This window comes from Sminthopsis crassicaudata, chromosome 2, assembly GCF_048593235.1.
Source record: "Sminthopsis crassicaudata isolate SCR6 chromosome 2, ASM4859323v1, whole genome shotgun sequence".
In the NCBI taxonomy this organism is placed as follows: domain Eukaryota; kingdom Metazoa; phylum Chordata; class Mammalia; order Dasyuromorphia; family Dasyuridae; genus Sminthopsis; species Sminthopsis crassicaudata.
The window spans coordinates 25,394,336-25,418,892 of NC_133618.1; the positions used below are offsets into that span (position 1 = coordinate 25,394,336).

The following is a 24,557-nucleotide window of genomic DNA, read 5'->3' on the forward strand; positions in this document are numbered from 1 at the left end:
GGAGATCATTATATACTTCAATAACAATACTGTATGATGATCAATTCTGATAGACGTGGCCCTCTCCAACAATGAGATGAATCAAATCAGTTCCAATAGAGCAGTAATGAACTGAACTACCTACACCCAGTGAAAGAACTCTGGGAGATGACTATGAACCACTACATAGAATTCCCAATCCCTCTATTTTTGTCCACCTGCATTTTGGATTTCCTTCACAGGCTAATTGTACACTATTTCAAAGTCTGATTTTTTTTTTGTACAGCAAAATAACTGTTTGGATATGTATGCATATATTGTATTTAACTTATACTTTAATATATTTAACATGTATTGGCCAACCTGCCATCTAGGGGAGGGAGGGAAGGAGGGGAAAGTTGGGACAAAAGGTTTTTCAATTGTCAATGCTGAAAAATTACCCATGCATATATCTGGTAAATAAAAAGCTATAATAAAAAAAAAAGTGACCTGCTCATGGTTGCCCAGTCCCAGGAGTGCTAGGCAAGTCTGGAACTCAGGTCTTCCAGGCACCAGATCCCTGACAGATTAATTGTGACAGGTGGCTTATTATTGACATGTGCAAACATTTCTTCCTGATGCAATTGGGGGGCAGCTGCCCAGCCACACCTGTCATCCCTTGTGAAGATGCCGCCGGAGGAGGGCAGAGCCCAGTGGGCAAAGCCAACTCCCTCATCCTGGAAGTAAGCAACCTGATGTCTCATTACATTTTTGGCCGTCACGTCACACTGCTGACTCATCTGCAGCAGCCAGGCCGGGAGAAGGCTCTCGTCAGGGAAAACAATCCCTTGGCTCCCTTGGTGTCCCAGCAGCCGATACTCCTTTATTCAGCTGCCCAGGCCAGATGTCAGGCCCTCCCCCTCCCCACCGTGGTCAGTCTCCAGATGAGAACGGGGCCAATCATGGGATGATGGAGACAGAAAGGAGTAAGACATTGTTTAATCCCAGAAACAAATAAACAGGATACGTCAAGGACAAACAATAAACGGCAGGTGGAAGGCTTAAGAGTCAGCCAGGACTCGGTGACAATGGCCTCCTGGCTGCTTCCACTGCAGGCACTTCCCTTGGCTACCCCTCCAGGCTGGGGGGATCTCCATCTCAGTTTCCTTTAAGTCTCAGCGGAAGTCCAGCCTTCCACAAGAGCCCTTTCCCTCTCTTTGCCTGACATCCTTCCATGGGGAGCCAGATAGGGAGGAACACATCCTTGCCCCGGTACATCTGGAGGGGATTTTAAGAGATCAGCCTTGACAAGGCATTCTAAAACATGACTCATTATCACCATCTAGCCCCACCCACCTCTGGTTTTTCAGGTGGGGATCATGAGGCCCCGGATCCTGAGAAGGAAGAATGGCTGAGCCTGGAGCCCAGAGCTGCCCACTCTCAGGCCCAAGCCGGGTTCAGGTAGGTAGACTTTGTCTCCCCCCAAATCTCCCTCTCATCAAGATGAGAAACTCCTTAAGAGCAGAGGCAGTGGACTCTCCTAGTGTTTCCCCAATAGCAACAGGCCTTCCCCAGAGAAGGCTCTCAATACATCAATATGGATCAATCTAGCTTGTAACCCATAATGAGACTTAGATCCCACTAAGTCCTTTCCTTTCAGTCTTATCTGACTTTTCACAATCCCATTTAGGGTTTTCTTGGCAGAGACTCTCCTGTCTATACTATATTATATATGTATATATACTATATTAGATATACATATTATGTATATGTATAATATGTAATCTGTATCTCTAATATACATATATTATGTATGTGTAATATATATCATATATGTGTGAATGTATTTACACATGTGTGTATGTATACATACATGTGTGTATATTATATGAGTATGTGTGTGTATATACATATATATATTTATTTATTTATATATATATATAAATCTAAAACACTATATGCCCATTCTAGTGAGTGTGACACAAAGCTAGTAAGTGTCTGAGGCTGGATTTGACTGACTCTGGGCTGGTGAGCTATCTTTTCACGGGGAAGGATATGTTATTGTTTAACCCCTTTATTTTAAAATCAGTTAATAGATCAGCAATCATTTATTAAGCCTTAGTAAGTTCCAGGCACTGCCAGAGATATATAGACAGAAAAGAAAGAAGCCTGCCCTCAAGGGGGTGACATTCTATTTGGGGGGAGCAAAATATAAACTGAGGAGCTAAATAAATGCAGAGTCATTTCAGGAGGAGAAGAGGGCCTGGGGGAATCCAGATCCTGGTAGAAGGTACCATTTTGAGCCTAGTCTTATAGGGGGTGACAAAATCCTGGGGAAGCTGGATCCCCAAGAGAACAGGATACTTAGCTCCAGTCAGAAGGATTGCAACCGTCTCCTAATTGGACTACGGGGCTCTCTCCCCTCTCCGGAGCATCCATCCTACAGCCAAAGCAATCTCTCTAAAGTACAAGATTGACTCTAGAAATGTCTCTAGGATACAATACAGATTCCTCAGTTAGGCATATAAAATCACTCAAAATATGTCTCTAATCTTCTTTTCTGGACTTGTTGTACATTCATACATTCACTCAAAAAAAAAAAAAAAAACCCACATCACAAGTGCTTACTATGGTCAGGCACGCCAAGGCTAGGAATACAAAAAGAAGTAAAGGCAATTCCTACCTCCAAAGAGCTTACAATCTATCCCTTTATTCTTTGTCCCAGACGGGGATGTGTTGGTAAATGTTTAACAACAAGCCAGAGAGGAGAGTACCATTGCCCCTTTTGGGTTCACACAAAATGATTAACATTTTCCTCCCTCTCTTTCTTAAACCTCAACAATCAATAAAACAATCCATCAAGCCCTGATCTGTAGCTTGCCCATTTCCAAATGCTCACAAGACAAATTTAGCCATTAGCTGGTTCCACACAGATTGGCTTCTCAATTATTCCCTAAAGTCAGTAGTCTGGCTTCCGTGCTTTTATATAAGCTGTGGACCCTGCTTGTATGGCCTCCTTTCCTCCTTCTGGCTTAGAGTCCCATGTTATGCTTTCTGACAAGCCTCTTCTAATTCTTTTGGTTTGATGGTTCTCCAAATGTTTGCCAGGCCACACGGGTGCACTTTCAGTTTTGTTACGAGGGACATAAAATTTTGGAGATTGGGTTATTCCTGTTAAAATAAAATTTATAAAATAATTTAGTTTATATAAATTTTTCCTCCCTATCCAATCTATGAAGCTGGGTAAGCACAGAATTCACAAAATAAACAAAACTCATCTATTACACTATGACCTAACCTCAAAACATGTTAGACCTTGAATTCACCACAGACTCAACAAAAACAGCTTTTGTTGAAGAGAAACCACAATTGCATCTCCCTTAGGGTTGCCAACTTTAATGTTCAGAGAGCTGTAATCTCCCATGGCAAAGAATACCATGCCATGAGCAATAAAAGTTCAAAAATCACTTCTCTGGTTACTGTTAGATCCTTACAATTTAAATTATCATAACAGTTCCTAATAATAGAGAGCATCGCTATGGTACCTTAAAGTTTGCAAAGGTCTTTACAAAAATTATCTTATTTGATCCTCACAACAACCCTGAAGGAGTAGGTGCTTTTAATGTATCTATTTTACAGATGAGAAAACTGAGTCAAGAGAGGGATTAAGTGACTTTCCAGGATCATACAGCTGGTACATGCTTGAGGAAGATTATGAACTCAGGTCTTCCCTACTGGAAGGTCTAGTACACTATCCACTGTGCTACTTATCAGCTAAATCATCTTTGGGAGGTAAGTATTGTTAGTATCCCCAATTTACAGATGTGAAAACTGAGTCAGACAATAGTTAAGTGACTTATCTTTATACAAAGCTCATAAGTATGAGACAGGATTTGAACTCAGATCTTCCTGACTCAAAAGTCTAATACTGTGTAATATATAGCTTCCAAGTTTTTATGTATATGTACTTAATATATATTTTATCATATATATTTATATGCCATATATCTCATCACATGATATTTATACATCACATGTGTATAACATTTATCATATATTTTGCTATATACACGTATATTTTGCACATCACATATGTATCACTCATTGTTTGCATGTATAGTATATCACATATCCCATATATTTATAGTATACCATCTATCACATGTGGGGATAATATCAATCATCTATATTTCTTGTATACATATATTTTGCATATCATACATGTATCACATATCACATGCATAGCATACCTTATATCATGTGTGCATTACAGATTTCATACACTTGCAGTGTTCTGTGATATTTGTATGTCACATATATGTTGTGTGTCATGTGCCATGCGTCATATGGAATATGATCCTTCATTTAGTCGATTGCCTTTATGGAGCTTTCACTGTGTGCCACGTACTGTGCTAAGTATCTGTTCTTCTCAATCTCATCTCTCCTTCCTCCAAGAGAAAAACAAAACCCTTAAAACAAATAAGTGTAGTCAAAAACCCCAATTTCCCATATTGGTGCATATGACATATTCCCTACATAATATGTTTGCAGTATACACACACACACACACACACACACACTCACACACACACACACACATATATATACATATATATTAGGTATATTTATCATATATAATATTTAGTCTATCATTAGTATATACTATTTAGTATATCATATATGTATCAGTATTCTTCTCATGTTTGTAGTATTGTATAGCATATATTTACATACTGTGTATCATGTCATATATACGTATAGTTTACCCTTGATAGACCACATATTTGTATATTATATGTATGTATCATATGTCATGTATATTTCTAGTTTACCCTAGATAGAGTCGATATTTTCCCTGGAAGTACAAATTGTCTTTCTGTTTTGCTTGGTTTCTGTGTCCCTAGTACCTAGAACAGAGCCTTTAGAAGCGATTAGTTAATGTCCGTAGGTTTGTTTGGCTACAAAGCCACATTGCCTCATCTACATGAGGTAACAATCAAGGGTTCACTCAAAGGCAGAGGAACCTGACCTGGCTCACCTGTGGGAGGCAGTCCTGTGATCATGAGGTCAGTCATGGGGCTCTAAGTCTAACGCACGGTGGGAATGACCCTGATCAAATGGATGAATCCCCAAGTCGACAAGGATGTGGTTCTTCGTGTGAAGAGCTTTTCCTGGGGAGGTGGACACGTGCTCCTGGCAGGGGTGACATAAGGTTGCTGCCCTGCCCTTTGCTAAGGAGGTAAAATGGAAGGACAAGAGAGGGAGGAAAGAAGTAAAAGCAGAGAGGAGGAGGAGGAGGAGGAAGAGGAGGAATGAGGTTTCAAGTGGGTAGTGGAAGGAATCCAAGACTTGGGAACCAGAGAGTTAGGTGCAAACCCCAGCTGAGCTATTGGTTTGGACATCACTTAGAATTCATTTTCTGGACTTCAGTGGACTCCTCTGTAAAAATGATAGGAATAGATCAAGTCATGTTTTTCAGATTTTTCTGATATACACCCTTTCCTTGAATATAATTTTCTCCCTGGTCTTTATATTGAGGAGTAAAAGTAGGGATAATTGTCTTTTTTCAAAATGATCTTTCTAAGTGCTATTCAGAAACCTGGAAAGTCATCCATAAACTCAGGAAAAATGAAGTGTTTTATGTACAAAGTAACTGCAATGTTGTGGGATGACCAACAGTGAATGACTGCTATTCTCAGCAATACAATAATGAATGACCATTCTGAAGGATTTATGATGAAAATTTCTATCCATACCCAGAGGAAAAAAAAAACCCGATTGTGTCTGAATACAGATTGAAGCACGCTCTTTTTCTTGAGGGTTTATTGGGGAGAGGATCTATGTTTTTTTTCACAGGAAAGAAATATTTTGTAAAACTCCACATGTGGAAGTGGGAAAGAAGAAAAAAATCTGGAACTCAAAGTTTTAAAAACAAATATAAAAAATTGTTTTAGATGTAACTGGGGAAAATAAAAATATTAAATATAAATATAAAAAAATTTAAAATGTTATTCTGTTAGTCAATATGTCTTTATTAAGCTTCTACTATGTGTCAGGCACTGTGCTAAGTATTTATTCCTCTCAACCCCATCTCCTCTTCTTCCAAGAGAAAAATAAAACTCTTGGAACAAATAAGCATAGTTTTTAAAAATGAATTTCCATATTGGTGCAAAAACGTGTGTCTCATTTTACATGTTACATTAAGAACGACATTTCCTATTGTTTTTGTTCAGTCACCTTTCAGTTGTATTTGTTTCTTTGTGACCTCATTTGAGGTTTTCTTGGCAAGATATTGGAGTGATTTGCCATTTCCTTCTCCAGATCACTTTGCAGATGAGGAAACTGTCCAGGATCCCAGAGTTGGTAAGAATCTCGGGCAGAATTTGAATTAGGAAGATGTCTTCCTGCCTCCAGGAACTGTATTCCATCTACTTCACCACCTTAGCACCTATTTCTCAAGGTTGTCCTGATGATCAGAGGACATAAGATTTATAAAGTACTTTGCAAAGCCTTACAGATTATACAAATAAATGCCAGCTATTATTATTATTAGCTAGTGGGTAAAAAGTAGAGATGATTGTGTTGGAAGCAAGCCCCATGATTGGCTATTTCCTCAGAGGGGAAAGGATGTGACCAAGCTTCCTTCCTTCCCTCAACTAGTTGATCATGCATCCCTTGGGATAAAGCCATAGCACCTCCTACCCTTTACCCTTATTTTGGAAACCACTGGACTAGAAGATCTCAAAGACCCTTTCCAATTCCCAATCCCAGGATTTCATAAATCACAATTTTTGATCCCAAGCCAACATCAGAAGGAGAGATTCATGACTTACTTCATCTCCTTGAAACGAAGGGTAATTTTTTTAAGTTTAAAGGCATGATGGGAGAATTCTCCAGGCTAAGAGGGCTGCGTTGTTTTTCCTGTGCATTGTCTCAAGTCTGTGAGCTCACTGGGTTGGTCTGAAAGGTGTTACTTGGAAGGACTCCCCTTCTATTCATGCACTTCTCTTTGCACCAACCTTTGGCTGACCTGGCATTTCAGAAGGAGGGGGAGGAGGGTTATAGTGAATCCTGAGGCTAGAACTCCCTAATCTGAGCTCAGGCACCTCACAAACAGAGACTGTTTCTCATGGGCCCCACATTCAGGGTGCAGTAGTTAGCCACTTCCTACATGCAGAGCATTTGGGATATAGAAATTAAAACGACACCATCTCCATCATTGCAGAGTTTATAATCACACAGAAATCAGTTATTTCACAAGCACAGAGTAAGCCTTTTCTATGTGCTAAGCAATGAATATACAAAGAAAGACAAAAACAGTTCCTGGCTTCAAGGAGCTCAGGTTCCAATGGAGAAATCAACTTACAAAAACGACGTATATTTAAGATACATGTAGGGGAAATGTCTGGTCATCTGAGGGAAGGCAGTAGTATGGATGTCAAAGACAGGAACAGCAAGGGACCTCCTGCAAAAAGAGGGACTGGCTGAGTCTTGAAGGAAGCTAGGAGGGGAAGTGAGGAAGAAAAGGATTCTGTGGACAGCTATGGAGATGTTGTAAGATTCCAACAGGATACCATTAGTGGATCAATAGAGAGAGGAGTCAATCAATGACAATTTATTAAGCACCTGCCAGGCCAAGATTTAAGGACTATGCTAGATACTAAGAATACAAATCAGTTCCTGTCCTCAAGAAGCTTACACTCAGAAAGATGAATGCACATATAAGTAGACACAAAGTATATTTAAAGGAAAAATAAGATAAAATCCTAGACTGAGATTGAAGCAAAAGGCGGAGTCCTGGCAAGTATCCCGGTGCTCCTGCAGAAGATGAGCCCAGTCTCCTGGCCAGGCTTGCAAAAAGACATGGAGATGCTTTAGAGTCAAAATGAAATGTGAAATGTTTAATCAGCAGTTCTGGAAACTGCTTCATGAGCTCCAATCAGAGGATACCAGTTGTTACTACTTCAGTCTGGTTAGTTTGTTGCTTGTTAGTGTCTTGTGTTTAGCATTTCTTTAGTGGGTAGGAAAGAAATAACTGTCCCATACCTGATTTATATTGCATGATGATGTATTGGTCTACCTGCCATCTTGGGGAGGGGGAGAGTGGAAGGAGGGGGAAATTGGAACAAAAGGCTTTGCAAGGGCCAATGTTGAAAAATTACCCATACATATATCTTGTAAATAAAAAAGCTATAATAAAAAATATTGCATGATGAGTGTCTCCCTACTCTTCCCTTTTGGGGAGACCCTAAACATAAGCCAACTAAGCTTTAATGGAAAATGACCTCACCAGAATGAGGAGTCTTAATGAGCCAATGAGCGGAGGATAAAAGGAGCTTGATCCCTCTTCGTGACCTAGGCCTAGGAGAGACAAGAATAAAGGGGCTCCTTAGTGGAGGAAATTGTCCCACCCCATTGATCTTAGCAGTTCTTTATGGTAAATAAGGCAAATTTTAAAAAATTCATAGAATATGATTTCAAGAGTGACCATAACTAGAGAGATCAGGGAAGGCTTCATATAGGTGGGAGGACCTGAATTGTGCTCTAAAGGAAACTAGGGATTCTAGGAGGTGGAATGTCATTTGCAGAGAAAAGCAACAACCAAGCTAGTTTGACTAGAATGAAGAATGAGTAAAGATGAGTAATGTGAAATAACACTAGAAAGATAGCTGGGAATTAGATTATGAAGAGCTCAAATGTCAGACAGAAGGCTTTGTATTTTATCCTCGAGGCAAAAGGAAATCAGCAGAGATTTCTGAAGGGTGGCAGGCTCACAGGGCTTGCCCCACACCTCTCGTCTGAAACAGAGCTCATGTTTCCTCCCCAGACCCATCCCTGTTCCAAGCAACTGAGATGTGGGTTTTAGGAACATAAATGAGGCAAAAAGCTAAGGAACATTTATTAGATACTTCTTACATTCCAGTCTCTGTGTTAAGCACTGGGATACAAAGCAAGGGAAGAGACATAGTCCCTGACTTCAAGGAGCTTCCATACTAACATGAGGGAGAGCACATAAACAACCAGGCACAAACAAGATAGATCCAGCATTGTTTTTGTCCTTTAGTCACGTCTGACTCTTGTGACCCCATTTTGGGTTTCTTTGGCATTTGCTATTTCTTTCTCCAGCTGATTTTATAGATGAGGAAACTGAGGCAAACAGGATTAAGTGATTTGCTCAGGGTCATACAGCTAGTGTCTAAGCCTGGATTTGAATTCAGATTCTTCCTAACTCCAAGCCCAGCGCTTGACTTAGCTGTCCCAGCATAGATGGAAGGTAATCTGAAAAGGGAGAGCATTTGTATCTGGGAAGACCAGGAAAGATCTCCTCTGAAGATAGGCTTGGACCTGGGCCTTAGAGGAAGCCATGAAAATGAAGAGGAAAAAATGAGTGGGCAGATCACCACAGCATGGCTCCCAGCCACTGACATCAAGACAGGAAAGTGAAATGTGCGAGAGAGAGAGAGAGAGAGAGAGAGAGAGAGAGAGAGAGAGAGAGAGAGAGAGAGAGAGAGAGAGAGAGAGAGAGAGAGAGAGAGAGAGAGAGGGAGAGAGAGGGAGAGAGAGAAATCAAGGAATGGAAAGAATGGAAATTTCTAAAAAGGGGCCAGGTTTTGAAAAGTCTGCAATGTCAAAGGAAACAAGGGAGAAGGTGAGGTGATAGTCCATGTGAGAAAAGTGATCAGAGCCTGTTCTTCCTTAAAGATTGTATTGTGATGGAAAAAACTTGACAACTCACTGGAAAGAGGGTTTAGTGGAAAGGGAAGCAGTAGAGATGAGTTGAAGTTTTTACCCCAAGGGTGACTGGGAAGTTTAAAGTATCATCAACAGAATTTGGATGGTTTGGAGTAACCAAGGGTCTGGGGAGGAGGCACAATGACCTCTATCCCAGACAAGGCAAGTGTGAGATGCCCACAGGCAGCTTTAATATGGGAAGGAGGTTGGAAAAGACATTAGGATTAGGTCTGCAGACAGGGAGATGATACGCTTATGCATTTCTGGTGTCCCTTCTTCTCAGCCATGTGGTTCATCTTTGCCTCTTCCTACTCCCTTAAGTCCCACTTCCAATTCATGGCCAAGTCTGGTTCATTGTCTACAACTGACTCAATAGCAGGACTAAGGAAGAAAGTCCAGAGGAGAGAGAAGAAACAAGCTTGGGTTAATCATACTCAGAGATCAGGAAGAAGCTGATCCAACAATAGAAACTGAATGGTCAGAGGTGGACAGAGAGAATTAAGACTGAGCAGTCACTCAAGGAATTGAGAGGAATAGGTTCAAATTCCATCTCGGACGTTTACTATATGTACAATGGCAAGCTTGCCAGATCACTTACCTTTGTGGGTCTCCACTATAGAATGTGTCATGACTTCTGAATTCCCTTCCTACTCCAGCCTAAGGATCATAAGGAAAGGAGATTATCTAGAAAGAAGGCAGCATAAGAAATGACCAACAGGAGGAATACAGAGAGGCTTGGAGAGACTTACATCAACTGATGCTGAGTGAAACGAGCAGAACCAGAAGATCATTATACACTTCAACAATGATACTGTATGAGGATGTATGCTGATGGAAGTGGAAATCTTCAACATAGAGAAGAGCTAATCCAATTCCAATTGATCAATGATGGACAGAATCAGCTACACCCAGAAAAGGAACACTGGGAAATGAGTGTAAACTGAGAGCATTTTTGTTTTTCTTCCCAGGTTATCTTTACCTTCTGAATCTAATTCTTCCTTTGCAGCAACAACAACAAAATTTGGTTCTGCACACATATATTGTATCTAGGATATACTATAACATATTTAACATGTATGAGACTGCCTGCCATTTAGGGGAGGGGGTGGAGGGAAGGAGGGGAAAATTCGGAACAGAAGGGAGTGCAAGGGATAATATTGTAAAAAAAAAAATTACCTATGCAGATGTACTGTCAAAAAAAAAGTTGTAATTATAAAATTAATTTAAAAAAAAGAATTATATTCATCCAAAAAAAAAAAAAAAAAGAAGGCAACAATCAATGTTAAAAACCACAGAGGTCCTGAAGGAAGAGCCCTACAAAAAGGCTTTTAGTAGCTAATTTTTTGCAGTAGCAAAGAATTGGAAACTTGAGGGGCTGTCCATCAACTGGGGAATGGCTGAGCAAGTTGTGGTATATAAACGTAATGGAATACTATTGTGTTATAATAAATATGAGCAGGATGCTCTCAGGAAAACTTGGGAGAACTCATGCACTGATGCAAAATGAAATAAGCAGAACAAGTAATAGCAATATTGCATAATTAACTGCGAATGGCTTAGCCATTCTCAACAATAAGATGCTCAAGATGATTCCAGAGCATTTATGATGGAAAATGCTATCTACCCCCAGAGCTGATGGAGTCAGACTGCAGATCAAAACATAGTTGTAAATTTTTTTCTTGGGGTTGTTTTGGGGGGGTCTGCATTTTCTTTTACAACATAGCTAATATGAAAATGTTTTGCATGACTGTATGTGTATAATTTATACCGAATTGCTTGCCTTCTCCAAGGGGAGAAAGAAGCGGAGGGAGGGAAAGAATATGAAACTTAAAATTAAGGGGGAGAAGAATGTTAAAAGTTTTGTTTACATGTAATTGAGAAAGAAGTAGAGATTGAGTGGATTTAGCAGCTGAGGTTTTCCTTAGTAACCTTGGGGAAAGCACTTTCAAGTGAATAATGAAGTGGGAAGGAAGATAGCAAGGAACGGAGAAGTGAGTGGGAGGTGAGTAAAATCCAAGTGAAGTCTGTCTAGCGGCGCCACTGGGAGAGACAGGAGAGACCCGAGCTCCTGCCCTCCCCTGGGCCTCGTTCTCAGCATTCCCGGCCTTGTGGCGGATGATGCCCAAGACCCGGATCAGATCTTTCAGTGTGCTATTAAAAGAAATGATAACAAATGTATTTCAATATGTTTCCTTGGTAATCAGATATAAAATAAAATATCTAAAAACATCATTCTGAGAAGGGATCTATAGGCTTCACCGGACTGGTAAAGGGGCCCATGGGAAAGGGCAAGAAGCCTGGCTCTGGGCAGTAAAGAACTCCCTGACCAATCCAAAGCTTCAGCGGATTTCTCTGCCCGCGTGACCCATCTCTGGCTGTGGGGGCCTCGTGTCCCCCTCTCAGGGACTCGGTGAGTCACTAACACGGAGGGAATGAACAGGGGTCCTTGCAGCCGGGTTCTGGACCGCTGCCCAGTAACCTAGAACTGAAAAAGGCTCCGCGGACAGACAGAACACCGAGTCCCTCACCACCCTGGCCCGGACAGGTGGGGAACAGCCGGAGCACTTTCCTGCGTTGGGAAAGAGGAGAGTGATTTATGGGGGAAAAAAGACGTTTCCTCTACAGTTTTACCCCAAAAGGGGACTTAAGAAATGAGTTGCCCAGGTCAGGGACTTTATTCTCCCGCCCAGGGTCACAGACGACAAGCCTAAGATCGCTGGCCTTGACCTTCGGGTTCACCCTAAGCACTAGTATAAGCCCAGGGCCTAGAACCTGGCAGACAGAGGGGAGGACCCTGACCGTGGCTTCTGACCGTGGGGGGTCATCCGGACCAAACCGCTGCTACTGAGGAGCAGTCTGCAGTTCAGAGGTCACGCGGCACTAATCAGGGTCAGGATCCGGTGAGCCTCTGGCCCGCTGCTTTGGGGGAGGGGGGCTGCTGACTGAGCTCTGACAGGACAGAGCGGCTGCCGGGCTTGGGAGCCGGCGGTTCAAGTGCAAGCTTGGGGCCACCGTGAGTAGTGAGAGGCTAATTGACGTTAATGTATTAATCCCTGGGAAGCTCCCGGCCCCGCGGGACCTGCCGAGGGACTTAACAAGCATGTGAGCCGCGCGCATCCAGGGCACAGGACGGCCCGGGCAGGAGCCCCGAGACCGGGGCCAGCTCCGGGGACCGGGGCCAGCGCCCTGAGACCAGGGCCAGCGCCCCGAGACCAGGGCCAGCGCCGCTCGCTTCCTTCTCTCCCTCGGACCACCCAATCAGCACGGAAAGTACAGAGAGGGCTTGGGGAGAGCTCGCCCCGCAAAGGGAGGACTTCCGGAGCAAAGTGAACAAAGCCAAGAACCTTCAGGAGGAGAGTTCCCCAAATTCTGCGGCGCCAGGGTGAGGGAGCCGGGCACCGCCTCTCCAGCGGCTGTGAACAGGGGCGGGGGAGGCGGCCGAGGAGGCTGCGCAGTGAGTCCCAAACCAGCGGCGGCTGCGCAGGCGCGCTTCGGAGCCTGACGCCGCTTCTGCCCTCAGCGGCCCCAGAGCATCCGGGTCCCTCCTCCCTCCAGGAGCAGCGGCTTCGGCCCGCCCCCACAGGCTCCGCCCCCGGGAGCCCCCGCCCCGCCCCTCGGCGCGAAGGGAGCCCCAGACAGAGGCACGGGCGCGGGAGGAGGAGGAGGGGAAGAGGAGAAGGAGGAGGAGGAGGAGGAGGAGGAGAAGGAGGAGCGGTCGCTGCTGGAGCCGAGGAGACCGAGCCCGGCCCGACCCCGACCCCGACCCCAATCCGCAGCAGTCCCGGGCCAGTGAGTGAGGGAGGGAGAGGGGCGAGGAGGGGGCGGGGAAGGGATGGGAGCGCGAGTGACCGAGGATGGGGACAGTGGGGAGGCTGTCAGGAGGGGATGGGACAGTGATGGGAGGACGGTCTGTGAGGAGGGGTCTGTGAGGGGCGGTCTGTGAGGAGGGGGTGCGACAGGGACAGGGATGTGTGAGGAGGGGTCAATGAAGAGGGGGTGCCACCGTGACAGAGGTCTGTGAGGTGGGACAGTGGGGACGGGGTAAGGAGATGGGACAGTGGGGGGTCAGCAGGGAGGCCAGTGAGGAGGGTCAGTGGTGAGTGAGTGGGACTCTAAGGAGTCTGGGACAGTGGGGGCGGAGGGTCTGTGAGGAGGGGATGGGACAGCGGGGGATGGGACAGTAAGGAGGGGATGGGGTCAGTGAGGTGGGGTCCGTGAGGAGGGGATGGGTCAGTGGGGGATGGGACAGTAGGAGAGAATGGGACAAGGAGGGGGGTCAGTGAGGAGGGGATGGGCCAGGCAGGGGGGTCTCTGGGCAAGTCTGGGACAGTGGGGCGGAGAGGGTGTGAAGGGGCATGGGGACAAGGTGGGCAGGGGAGGACCCTCAGAGGGCAGCTGGCAGCCCTGGGCGGCGGGGTGAGAGGAGGGCATGACTGAAAGGACTAAGTGAGGGGGGTGTTGTGAAAAGGGGGGGGCAAAGGCGAGGGGTGAGAGTGCTGAGAGAGGGGGTTGGGGGAAGTCGGGAGGGTGCTAAGGAAAGGGCCCCTCGGGGACCGTCGGGCAGGGCGGGCATTCGGGGAACCCCGCCGGTGAGCGGGGCAGCCGAGGGGTCCGGGAGAAGCTGCCCCGGCTCCCCCGCCCCTCAGGCAGTCCGTGCGGCTCCGAGCTAGGGCAGCCCCTTTCCCCTCTCCGGCCCCGAGAGGCACGGTCCGGCCCGGGGGGAAGAGCCCGAGCGAAGGCGGGGCTGCACTTGGCGTTGGGCGCCCCTCGGCCGGCTGGTAGGCGGCGAGCTCCCCCTCTGCGGGCGGCTCCGAGGCCGGGGGAGGGGGGTGGGCGGGGGGAGAGCGCGCTGCCTGAGGAATCTGTGTCATCCCTGCACACGCATCCCCGAGAAGCCACCGAACCTGTCGTTCGCGGAGGTCACAAAAGGGAAGGTCCCTCCCTCCCATCCCAGCCGGGGACCGAGCGCTGGCCGTGGGCCGCCGCGGGGAGGGCCCGTGCCCGGCGTTATCTCCGGGATCTGCACAGAAAGTTTGCGTGCGGGAGGTGGCTGCGCGGTCCGACCTGTTCTCTGGGACTCGGGGAGTGCGGGGTCAGGGTGGGGGGAAGGGCCCGGAGATCACCTGTGAGCAGGCAGTTTTCCCTCGCCCCGGTGGCTGGTGGCTTCTCTTCTCCCCGTGCGGCCCCGCAGCATCCTCCCCCTTGCTGGGTGAACATTCGCCCCAGTCGTTTGCCGACATAACCTGTATCCGTCCCCCAGATCACCCACCGAGCCTCGTTTTGGGTCTGTTATTTTTGTGCAGACACATTCACCTCCACCGAGATCCGTGAAATAAAAGTCTCTCGCCGCGAGCCGAGCGTGGGTGGGTGGGGCCCCGAGAGCCGGTGTAAGGGAGAATTCTGAGTGGGACTAAAAGTGGATGGTGCGGCCGTTTTCCCGATCTTGTCCCACACTGAGACATCCGAGCAGTGCTTGCTTAGTGGGAGCATCACCACGAGCCCAGGAACCCCGTGCCTTACCCGCTGGCTCAGGGGATGTATGTTTACGTCCTTTTTTAGTTCTCTGCCAGAGCAGAAAACGCACCCTTAGTTCCTTCCCGTTTCCACGTGTCCCAAGAACAAGGTGTTTTGTTTTTTGTTTTTTGTTTTTTCTTTTTTTAATTTAACCTTTAGCAAAGGTTTTCTACGGGTCCCCTTTGCTTTGCTGGGAAGTTGCCCTGTTTTCACTACTCTGCTAACGCAGCTCGGCTCAATGGCTCCTCTCACAGGACTGCCGGGAAACAAATGTCAGAGTGCGTTTTCTCATTGTCCTGATTCTCCGGGACCCACATTCCTGCAGAATCCCGTGTTGTCAGGCTGACTCTGGCTTACTCTGTTGTTTGATGCGTCTGGGGGTGAATGTGAATAAGGGGAGCCCTTTGCTCCCTAGACAGAGATCATAGCACCGAGCCTGTCTTTTTCGTCTTGTTTTTAACCTTCTCCCGGACGGGGACCGTCAGTTTTTAGCGCTGTTTCTATAGGGACAATCCTATTTTCATGTATGTTTGCTTTAACGGCCTCCTCGGCTACAAGAATAGGAAACGTCTCCCACGAAATTTTTGGCTTCACACTTTTGAAGGGGGAGAGTGGCAGAATATACTGACAAACTCCCAATGTCAAAAATGATCTAATATCAGCCTGGATGTGGCTGAGTATAGATTATTAATTATCTTTTATAATTCTTTTTTGGCTAAATGCTTTTGAGTCCTTGAATCTTAAAAAAAATAAAATAAAAATAAAAATAACCATGATCTAAAAAAAGATTTCTCTTCTCCTATAGAAAACAATTACTTTTAATAGAGGGTAAAAATTATTCAGCTGTATAGTATGCATTTTAGAGGCTTACATATTCACCTTGGGTGTGTCCATAATCAAATTCTTTTTGTATCATGGTTTAAATCGGCAAAGATTGAACTTCCCTCTGTACCGCTTTTGGTTTTATGTTGTACTATTTAACAAGAATCCTTTTCAGTACCTTTAATATCAAGGAATCAACTCTAGAGAATCATTTTTTTTTTAAAGTAAAGAACTTGAATTTTGAAGGATTCCAAATGTATTATTATGAACTGTTTCTGTCAGTTGTTGATGAAACATACTCGATCACTGCTTGACAAGTTTGTAGAATCCTGTCAAATCTAGGAGATTTTTGGTCAGTAGAAAGACACCTGACAAAGCCTCTTTGCATATTATCTAAGAGATCTAAATACACTGAACTTTCTGCTGTTGATTCTAGTCATCCTAATCTCTTTAACTTTCCGTGGCTGATGCTGTGATAATGTTCATAGTGAAGTTACTGGGATGTTAAGAATCATGAAGTTAATTCTGGACTATCACAGAGATTTTCTGTTCACAAACAGGATTAGATGTATTTTACTGTATTCTCATTCTTTGGAATTGGTTATCCCTAAGTGCTTTATATCTGGATTTCTCACCAACCAACTCAGTGTCCTGTTTACTACCCTCTTACCCCTGTTGTGTTATTTAGCCCTTTGTTCTTTTGTTCAGGAGAGTATATAATCAGATTAACAGGTCTTTGTGAAAAGAGATGCAGCTTTTAATAGTACAAATAAAATGGAGGTGAAATTTGAGGCTGCTGGTATGCTTCAGTAACTATTTCCTAGACTATTTGAATGGAGGACCACCATTTCCCCTTAATCAAACCAGATATATTTAAAGTTAACAAGCACATGAATTCTATAATTGTTCATTCTAAAATTAATCAACCAGAAAACCATTAAGCAACACCTAAATGGGATTTATTATGGATTAATAAGTTAAGGATATTTCTACCATTTCAAAATTTATAATCTGTAAATTCACAATTTTAGAACACTTTGTGACTACTTGATCCCATGAATTACTGGAAACCACCTGGTCCTGTGTAGTTAAAGGCAAGAAAGATTCCGCTGCCAAATTGTTCTTTTCATTCCTATAAACCCCTCCTGACACCATAGTATTCTTGATTAAAAATTGAAAGCCTTTTCAGAGTAATCTTAAGAGTTTCTCTGCTTGACCTTAATACCAGTTTAATTCTTGGTTTTTCTCTTAATGGAACCTTTTCTTCAGTGGTCACAAGTTCATAGATTTAAAGCTGAAAGGGACCTTTAAGGTTATCTCTAGAATATTGGTTCCTAAATTTTGCTGGTTTGCTCCTTTTAGTACAAAATGTGCAGGCAAAGTAGATTTACTTATTTGCAAATTATGTACGTGCTGCTGTCCTAATAATTACGTATATCATAAAATATACACAGAAAGTAAGCATTTTTTAAAAATGAGATAAATGAAATTGAATGGAAAAACATTAAGCATTTTTAAGTGGCAAGACTATGCTAAGTGCTAGGAATGCAAATAGATGATCAGTTCTATTTGGGGGAAAGTGTGTGTGTGTGTGTGTGTGTGTGTGTGTGTGTGTGTGTGTGTGTGTATAGCTCAGCTGTATAATCAATAGAAAAGCCAAGGGGTCCTTTGCATGCCATGGCAGGACAGGTAATCATGTGATTGGCCCCACAGCCAGGGGACTAGGCCTTGGGAAGGAGAAAACCCTGGTGGCATTTAACTGGAAGGCTGGGGAATTGGGGGAAAGGCTCCTAGGCTGGTTTGTGTGGGAATCAGGTTTATGTCAGCAATAGGCAGGTGAAGCTAGGGCCCTTGGGGAAAGGGATCCTGTGATAACCTAGCAACCCTGTGACCAGATTTTCAGTGCTTCGAGGAACCACGCTTAGAAAGCTGAATGGGAATTCCATAGCAGAGGCAGGTTTCTATCTCTTTCTGCCTTAGCTGGGCTTTAGCTGTGCCCCCTCCCCATCACCCTTTGGATGGTGATGATGCAGGACCATCAGGGAGGAGAAGATCCATTAACTGGGAGCTTCTCTCCCTGGGGGCACAAGGGCCACTTCTACAGCAGCAACACTTCCCAGCCCTGGTGCCTTCTTCCTTATCTTTACCTAGATGAGATAACATTGGTCCTGGAATCATCAGGGAACCACTGAAGCTATTTAGTAGGGGCCCGAGGAACATCACTTGGGCAGCTATTCAGAGGAAGGGTTGGAAAAGGGAAAGGCTTGGGGAATGGAAAAGCTTGGGGAAGTACCAGTTGGAGGCTTTTACAGTCATCTCAGGGAGAGGGCCTGAGGGCCTATGGGAGTGGGAAGGGAGAGAAATGGTCAGCTGATTGGAGATAGGTGAGCCAGGGAGGAGGCAGAGGTGGATAAACTGGAAGGATGGTTGTGCCCTCCGAGGAAGAGAGATGAATTTGGAGGGAAGGTTAATGCAGATTACAGGCTATGTCTTGTCCTGCTCCAGAAAGAAAAGGGGAAGGGAGAAATGGGCAGGCTCTTTGTTGCGACTCACTCACAGAGCTGACTGTCAGGAGGTGATCTGAGGGCTGGGAGGTCAGGATGCTTGGGGTGGCGAGGGTTGTACCAATGGCACCTGTTCAGCTGCTCTTGTGGGTACCCAAAGAACATTTGGGAAGTTAGGGGTTCTTACCAGACAAATTGAGCTTTCCTTGACAATCTCTGCATTTATGTACTTACAGATATTTTGAGGAGTGCATAGATTTCACAAGACAGCCCCAAGTCCATGACATAAAAAAGTTAAGAACTCCTGAATTAGATTCAGATCTCCTGGAACTGTTCTGGGGTTCCCACTCTGGCTCAGAATCAAGAACGTGGGGACCTTGCATAGAAGAGGGAGATGAGAGTAAGGTGTGTCTGTGGTAGAAGGGAGACAAGTTTTAGGATTGGCAGTGGGATCCTTCTATTGGCTGCTCATAGATCCTTTGGAGCCAGGCCACTGGCCCCTCTTTGGAGACCACTGAACCCAGAGGAGTTCAAATTAACAGCCCCGCTTTAAAGGTACCAGTGTCCACAAAGAATTTCAAGGTACTTAATGTATTTTATTCCTTAACTTCACTGCATTCATAAGATAGGTGAGACAGCATGTAAATCAACTTGCCAGTAGCGGTTCCAGGATTTGAACAAAATCAGCCTTTTGGTTTCTAATACAGGGTTCTCGTGTTGTATGACCTCTTCTTGTACAGCATCAAGTTATCCACTCCAGATAAACTGTTCTTTCTAGCATCATAGGGCGAGAAACAGCAGGAATAATCAGAGCCACTCCGGAAGGCAGATCTGTTATCAACAGGAATAAAACTGCTATTTTCCCACTTCATCAGTGACTACCTGATGAAGTATCTTTTCCCTCCCCACCTTCTCCCCACCCCAACACACACATCTGTAAAGGCCATCCTCTCCTGTAAAAGAGGCAATTCCTTTTTTAGTTATATTGTTGATATCAGTTCTTATCTTTTTTCCATCTTTTCCAAGTCAACAGCCCAAGAACTGGGTTTTTTTAACTCTGGCTACAACCCACAACCATCAATTGGGAAGTAGCTGTTCCCACTGTCCATGGAGTTTCATTCAAATTATGGGAATGCAGTCTGCCTTGCCGTAGCTGGTCTTACATAAATATATTTTGCTATTTAAAGCCTAGAAAGAGTTTTTCTTTCAACAGTCCCATGAGTAGGTTTACAAGTGTTATCTTATTTATCAGAAGAGAGAGCTGAGGCCATCAGAGGCCAAGTGACTTGTGATCACAAAAGTTAGTGTCAGGCAGAATTTGAACTGGGGACTCATTTCTGAGACAGATGGGATGGTATGATGGAAGGACGGGGGTCTGAAGGCAGAGGGCTTCAATCCAAATCCAGCCTTCCTCCTTTAACTCTTCTAGGACTTTTGGCAAGTCCCCCTCTCTCTGGGTCTTGGTATCTGCTATCCACTGGTGTTCCTCAACAGTGTGAAGTTTCCTTGTTAACCTCTTTGCCTTTACTCCTTTATTATTGATTGCTCTGTGCAAAGGACTGTTCTGCAGTCACCGACTGAGTTTTGTAGTGATCCATTTGGCTGTGACATCCTTTTACTGTCATTATCAGATAGACCTAGTTTAAAGGTGTCAGACAGGCCACTTTCAGGCACAAGGGTGCAACAGAAACAGATTAAAAAGTAATTGGGAAACGCTTAATAAACGAAAGAAAAATACAACATAGATAATGTGGATTTGTGGTTTTCTAAGTCAACATGCAGCCCAGGGACCAGGGTGCATTTGAGCTTAAAACAGGAAAAGAGGGTTAGGTTTCAAATTAAGTGACATCTGAGCTCAAATTCCACCTGTGAGACAAATGAAATGAGTAAGACCTTTCTTTACACTTACCTCATCTGTGAAATGGATTGGAAATGCCTGTGGGACTTACGTGAGGGTTGTTGTGAGAATTAAATGAGATAATGTCTGTCAAACTTTGCAAACCTTAATGAATGGCAGCTAATATTAGTCTTTATTATTGCTTTTGTCTGGGTGGCCATAGTTCAAGAGGCCAAGCACCACTCTTTCCTTCTTCACAAATTAGTTATAATTGATACAGCCTAGCCCAATTTACAGAGCTGATTCTGCCTTAGTCACTGAAATGGTTTTCTTAATAAGAGCTGTTAATATTTATATAGCACTATGGGCCAGGCATTGTGATAAGTGCTTTACAATTATTATCTCATTTGACCTTCACAACAATCCGAAGAGGTAGGTGCTATTATGATGTTCATTTTACAGATTTACTGAGGCAAGCAGTGGTTAAGTGACTTGCCCAGAATCACATAGCTAATAAGTACCTGAGGCTGAATTTGAACTCAGGTCTATCTGACTTCTGGCCCAGTGTTCTATCCACCACCCCAACTGGCTGCCTAATTCTTCTAAAGAAAAATTGATCTATCCCTACTATATTACATTACTTCCAGTTATAACTAGATTGTGCTTGGGGGTTCCATCTCATGCCTTGTGTACTATTTACTTTTCTATTTATCACATTAACCCTTTAATGTCTAAGTTAGTAGAACTATCTTCATCTGACAAAGAAATTGAACTACATCAGCCACTGAATCATTTGTTTTATGATTTGCTTTAGAGCCAAGCCTATGATTCAATGTCATTGTCCAGTGGTTCATACTCCCTCCTCATTCCTCTCCAGCCAATTTTCCCTAGTACATTGTAAGGGCAGAGACTTACTTTTATATTTGTGCCCCTAGTCTGGTGCTTAGCATGTAGTTGATAATTAATAAATGTTTGTTAATTAATAGATTGAAATAAAATTCTTTAAAATATCGCAATAAATTCTTGAATGGCTAAAATATATGAACATATGCTAGATGTACAAAGCAATGTACTGATAAGAATAATTGGCATTTCTTTGGTTCAATAAGGTTTATAAACATTTTTCAATATTATTTGAGCCCAATAACTCTATAAGGGAGGCGTTATTATTAACCACATTTTACAGGTAAGGCTCAGAAAATTCAAGTGACTTGCTAATGGTTTTATATTTAGCTAGTTTTGGAAGTGGGATTTTTCTGGCTTCCCTGCTATTCCAAACAAATCCCAGCTTACACTTCAATTGGAAAAAGTCTAAGATATGCATATGAAAATAATAACAGGGAAAACAGACTAAGAATTTGAAATTCATTCAATGAAAGTTTGCCCTCCCTTGAGGAACCTAAATCCTAAGCAATAAGCTCCCACCTGATGTTACCAGGATGCCCTTCTTCCATTCTTCCTCATGGATCTTTCTTTTGTCTTTTTACTTTCCCCAGTTACATAAAAAACTTTGGGGGGGTTGGTTATAGATATATATTCTTTTTTGTTGTTTTGGGAGTTTGGTTATATATGTACGTATTTCCTTATGAAACATGTTGGGAGGGGAAAAAATAGAGCAAAAGTGAAAAATCACAAGAGAAAAATAAAACAGAAGAAAAGGAAAAAAACAGAATGTAACATGGTTGATTTACATCCGCATGTGGGTGGCATTTTCCATCCAAAGTTTATTGAAATTGCCCTGTATCAGTGAACCATTGAGAAGAACCAAGGCTGTCATAGCTGACCAGTACACACTTTGACTGTTATTGTGTATGCTGTATTCCTGGTTCTGCTTGTTTCATTCAGCATCAGTTTGTGTAAGTCTCTCCAGGCTTTTCTGAAATCAGCTCATTCATCATTTTTATAGAACAATAATATCCCATTACTTTCATTCCCCAACTGATGGGCATCCACTCAGTTTCCAGTTTCTGGCCACTACAAAAAGAGATCCAAAAACATTTTGGGACATACAGATCTCTTTCCCTTCTTTAAGATCTCTTTGGGATATAAGGCCAATAGCAGCACTACTGGATCAAAGGGTATGCACATTTTGACAACTTTTTGAGCATAGTTCCAAATTGCTCTCTAGAATGGTTGGATCCATTCACAATTCTACCAACAATGAGCTTACTCAATTTTCATAACCTCCTCAGTCATCCAAATTCTGTAGAGCATCAGGATGGTCTCACACCAGATCTTACCATCTCTCAGAATGCCAAAATCTGAAACTTTGAAATTCTCCTTTGCAACCATAATCCCTTGAGACTGATCTCTCAAAAGTCAAAAGTCACTAGTGACTTTCTAGGTGCCAAATCTAATGACTTCTTTCCACATCTTAACCTTTTGGAAAAATTTGACACTGATGCTTCTGTTTAATACTGGACACTTACTTCTTTTGGCTTTGGAAACAGCACAATTTTGTCTAATATATGACATTTATATGGTGCTTGTGGTTACAAATTATTTAATCTAAACTGCCTTATTTGAGCCTTACAACAATCAATCAGTCAGTAAAGTCAATAAAAATAGATGTATCTAGAGATACAAAAAGAGATAAAAGACTGTCACAAGTAGCTCATGTTCTAAATGGGGAGATAACATACAAATAAATATGTATAGACTAAATAAGAAATAATTAAAGAGAATGAAGGTACACAGTTAAGAAAGATTGTGGAAGACTTACTCTAGAAGATGGAAACACGGGAAACCTTAATCCCGGAAAGGATTGACAGATTGATAGCTCTTTCTCAATTCTGAGATTCTCATTATCTTGTTATCATTCAGTCATTTTGGTCATGTCTGACTCTTCATGATCCCAGTTGGGATTTTCTTGGGAGATACTGGAATGATTTGCCATTTCCTCTTTCAGCTCCTTTTACAAATGAGGAAACTGAGGCAAACAGGGTGAGGTGATTTTCCCAGGGTCACACAGCTAAGCCTGATTTGAACTCTGGAAGATGAGTCTTCCAGACTCCACCCCCACCCCCACCCCCACATTCTATCCACTATTCCACCTCAATGCTACTCCAGTAGATACTATCTGTGTTAATATCCCTGTTCTGTAAAAGAGAAAATTGAGATTCAGAGGAGTTCAATGCACCATAGAAGTACCAATTATTATCCTGATGAAGTGATTTGCCCAGGATCACACAGATAACCAATATTAGAAGCAGTATTTGTACCTTGGAATTCTGATTCTGAGTCTAAGACTTTTTTTTATCATGATGAAACATGTTTTCAAAAGATCTCATCACAGGGCTGATGGACTGGAGATAAAGAATATGTTATTTTTCTGGATATGGACAGCATAGCCATTTATTTTGCTTCACTGCTTTATTGACTATAAGAGAGGGATTAATTTTTTTTAGGAAAATAGAGGTTAATAACAGTAATGCAAAAAATTATAGCATCAATGTAGCATCTTTAAGTGGCCAGATCAGGGAAACAAGTGGGACAGCCTTGGGACTAACATGCCAAATGTATTATATAATTTATTTTTAAAAACCAAGTTATATGTAATGAAGACTCACTGTTTCATGCATAGTTGTTAATTTTTTTTCTTCTTTGTATGGAGAAATGCTCATTTTTTCTGGTATTTGTTGAGTTCAAAATAACAGATGTTTAAAAGAATCTTTAACTATGTGGCTTTAGTTCTTATACCTCTCTAACAGCTGTTTTTGTTGATCCTCATTTTTCTGAACCTAAAAAATAAATATGAGAGTCCCTCCAGAGCCTGTCCTCAGCTTACTTCTTTTTCTATTCTCTCCAGGGAGAATCTCATTTATTTCCACAGCTTCCATCTTTCCTCTTCCAATCCCTCAGTCCTAATCTCTCTCTTGAGCTCCAGAATACCCCTCTACAGACTTAGATTTCCACTGGGTTGTTCCAGTCCACCTCTAACTCCACGTGTCCACAACTGAGCTTGTTACTTGTTACTTCCCTTTCCCCAGCTTCTTTCTTCATCCCACTTCTTCTTTCCATCTGTGAGACCACAAGCCTCTTGCTCACCAAACCTTAGGGTTTCTCTTTGTCTTGTCTCCTTTAGCCTTTCTCCTGCCATCAGTGAAGTCCCATGGAGTCCCCTTCACATTTCTCACCTCCCTTTCTCTCCCTTAGAAAGGAAAAGGCCCTTATTCCCACCCATGTAAACT

The 24,557-nt window shown here is 43.3% G+C and overlaps 1 protein-coding gene and 1 long non-coding RNA gene across 3 annotated transcripts in view; both read left to right on the top strand.

Annotated features, from left to right (window-relative positions):
* Positions 1-1,050: 1,050 nt before the first annotated feature.
* On the top strand, positions 1,051-6,798 carry LOC141553992 (uncharacterized). 2 transcript variants are annotated; one of them, XR_012485754.1, is made up of 4 exons: positions 1,051-1,230; positions 1,329-1,419; positions 3,598-3,750; positions 6,280-6,397. It is a non-coding gene; the product is annotated as an uncharacterized LOC141553992 (long non-coding RNA). The 2 variants fall into 2 exon arrangements; XR_012485753.1 differs by having other exon boundaries at positions 1,051-1,419; positions 6,280-6,798.
* Positions 6,799-13,348: 6,550 nt separating this feature from the next.
* Positions 13,349-24,557, top strand: part of RNF24 (ring finger protein 24) — an 82,716-nt gene continuing 71,507 nt past the window's right edge. Inside the window, exon 1 of the mRNA XM_074285483.1 lies at positions 13,349-13,479. The gene's annotated coding sequence lies outside the window, so the exon portion shown is untranslated. The remainder of the gene's footprint in view (positions 13,480-24,557) is intronic.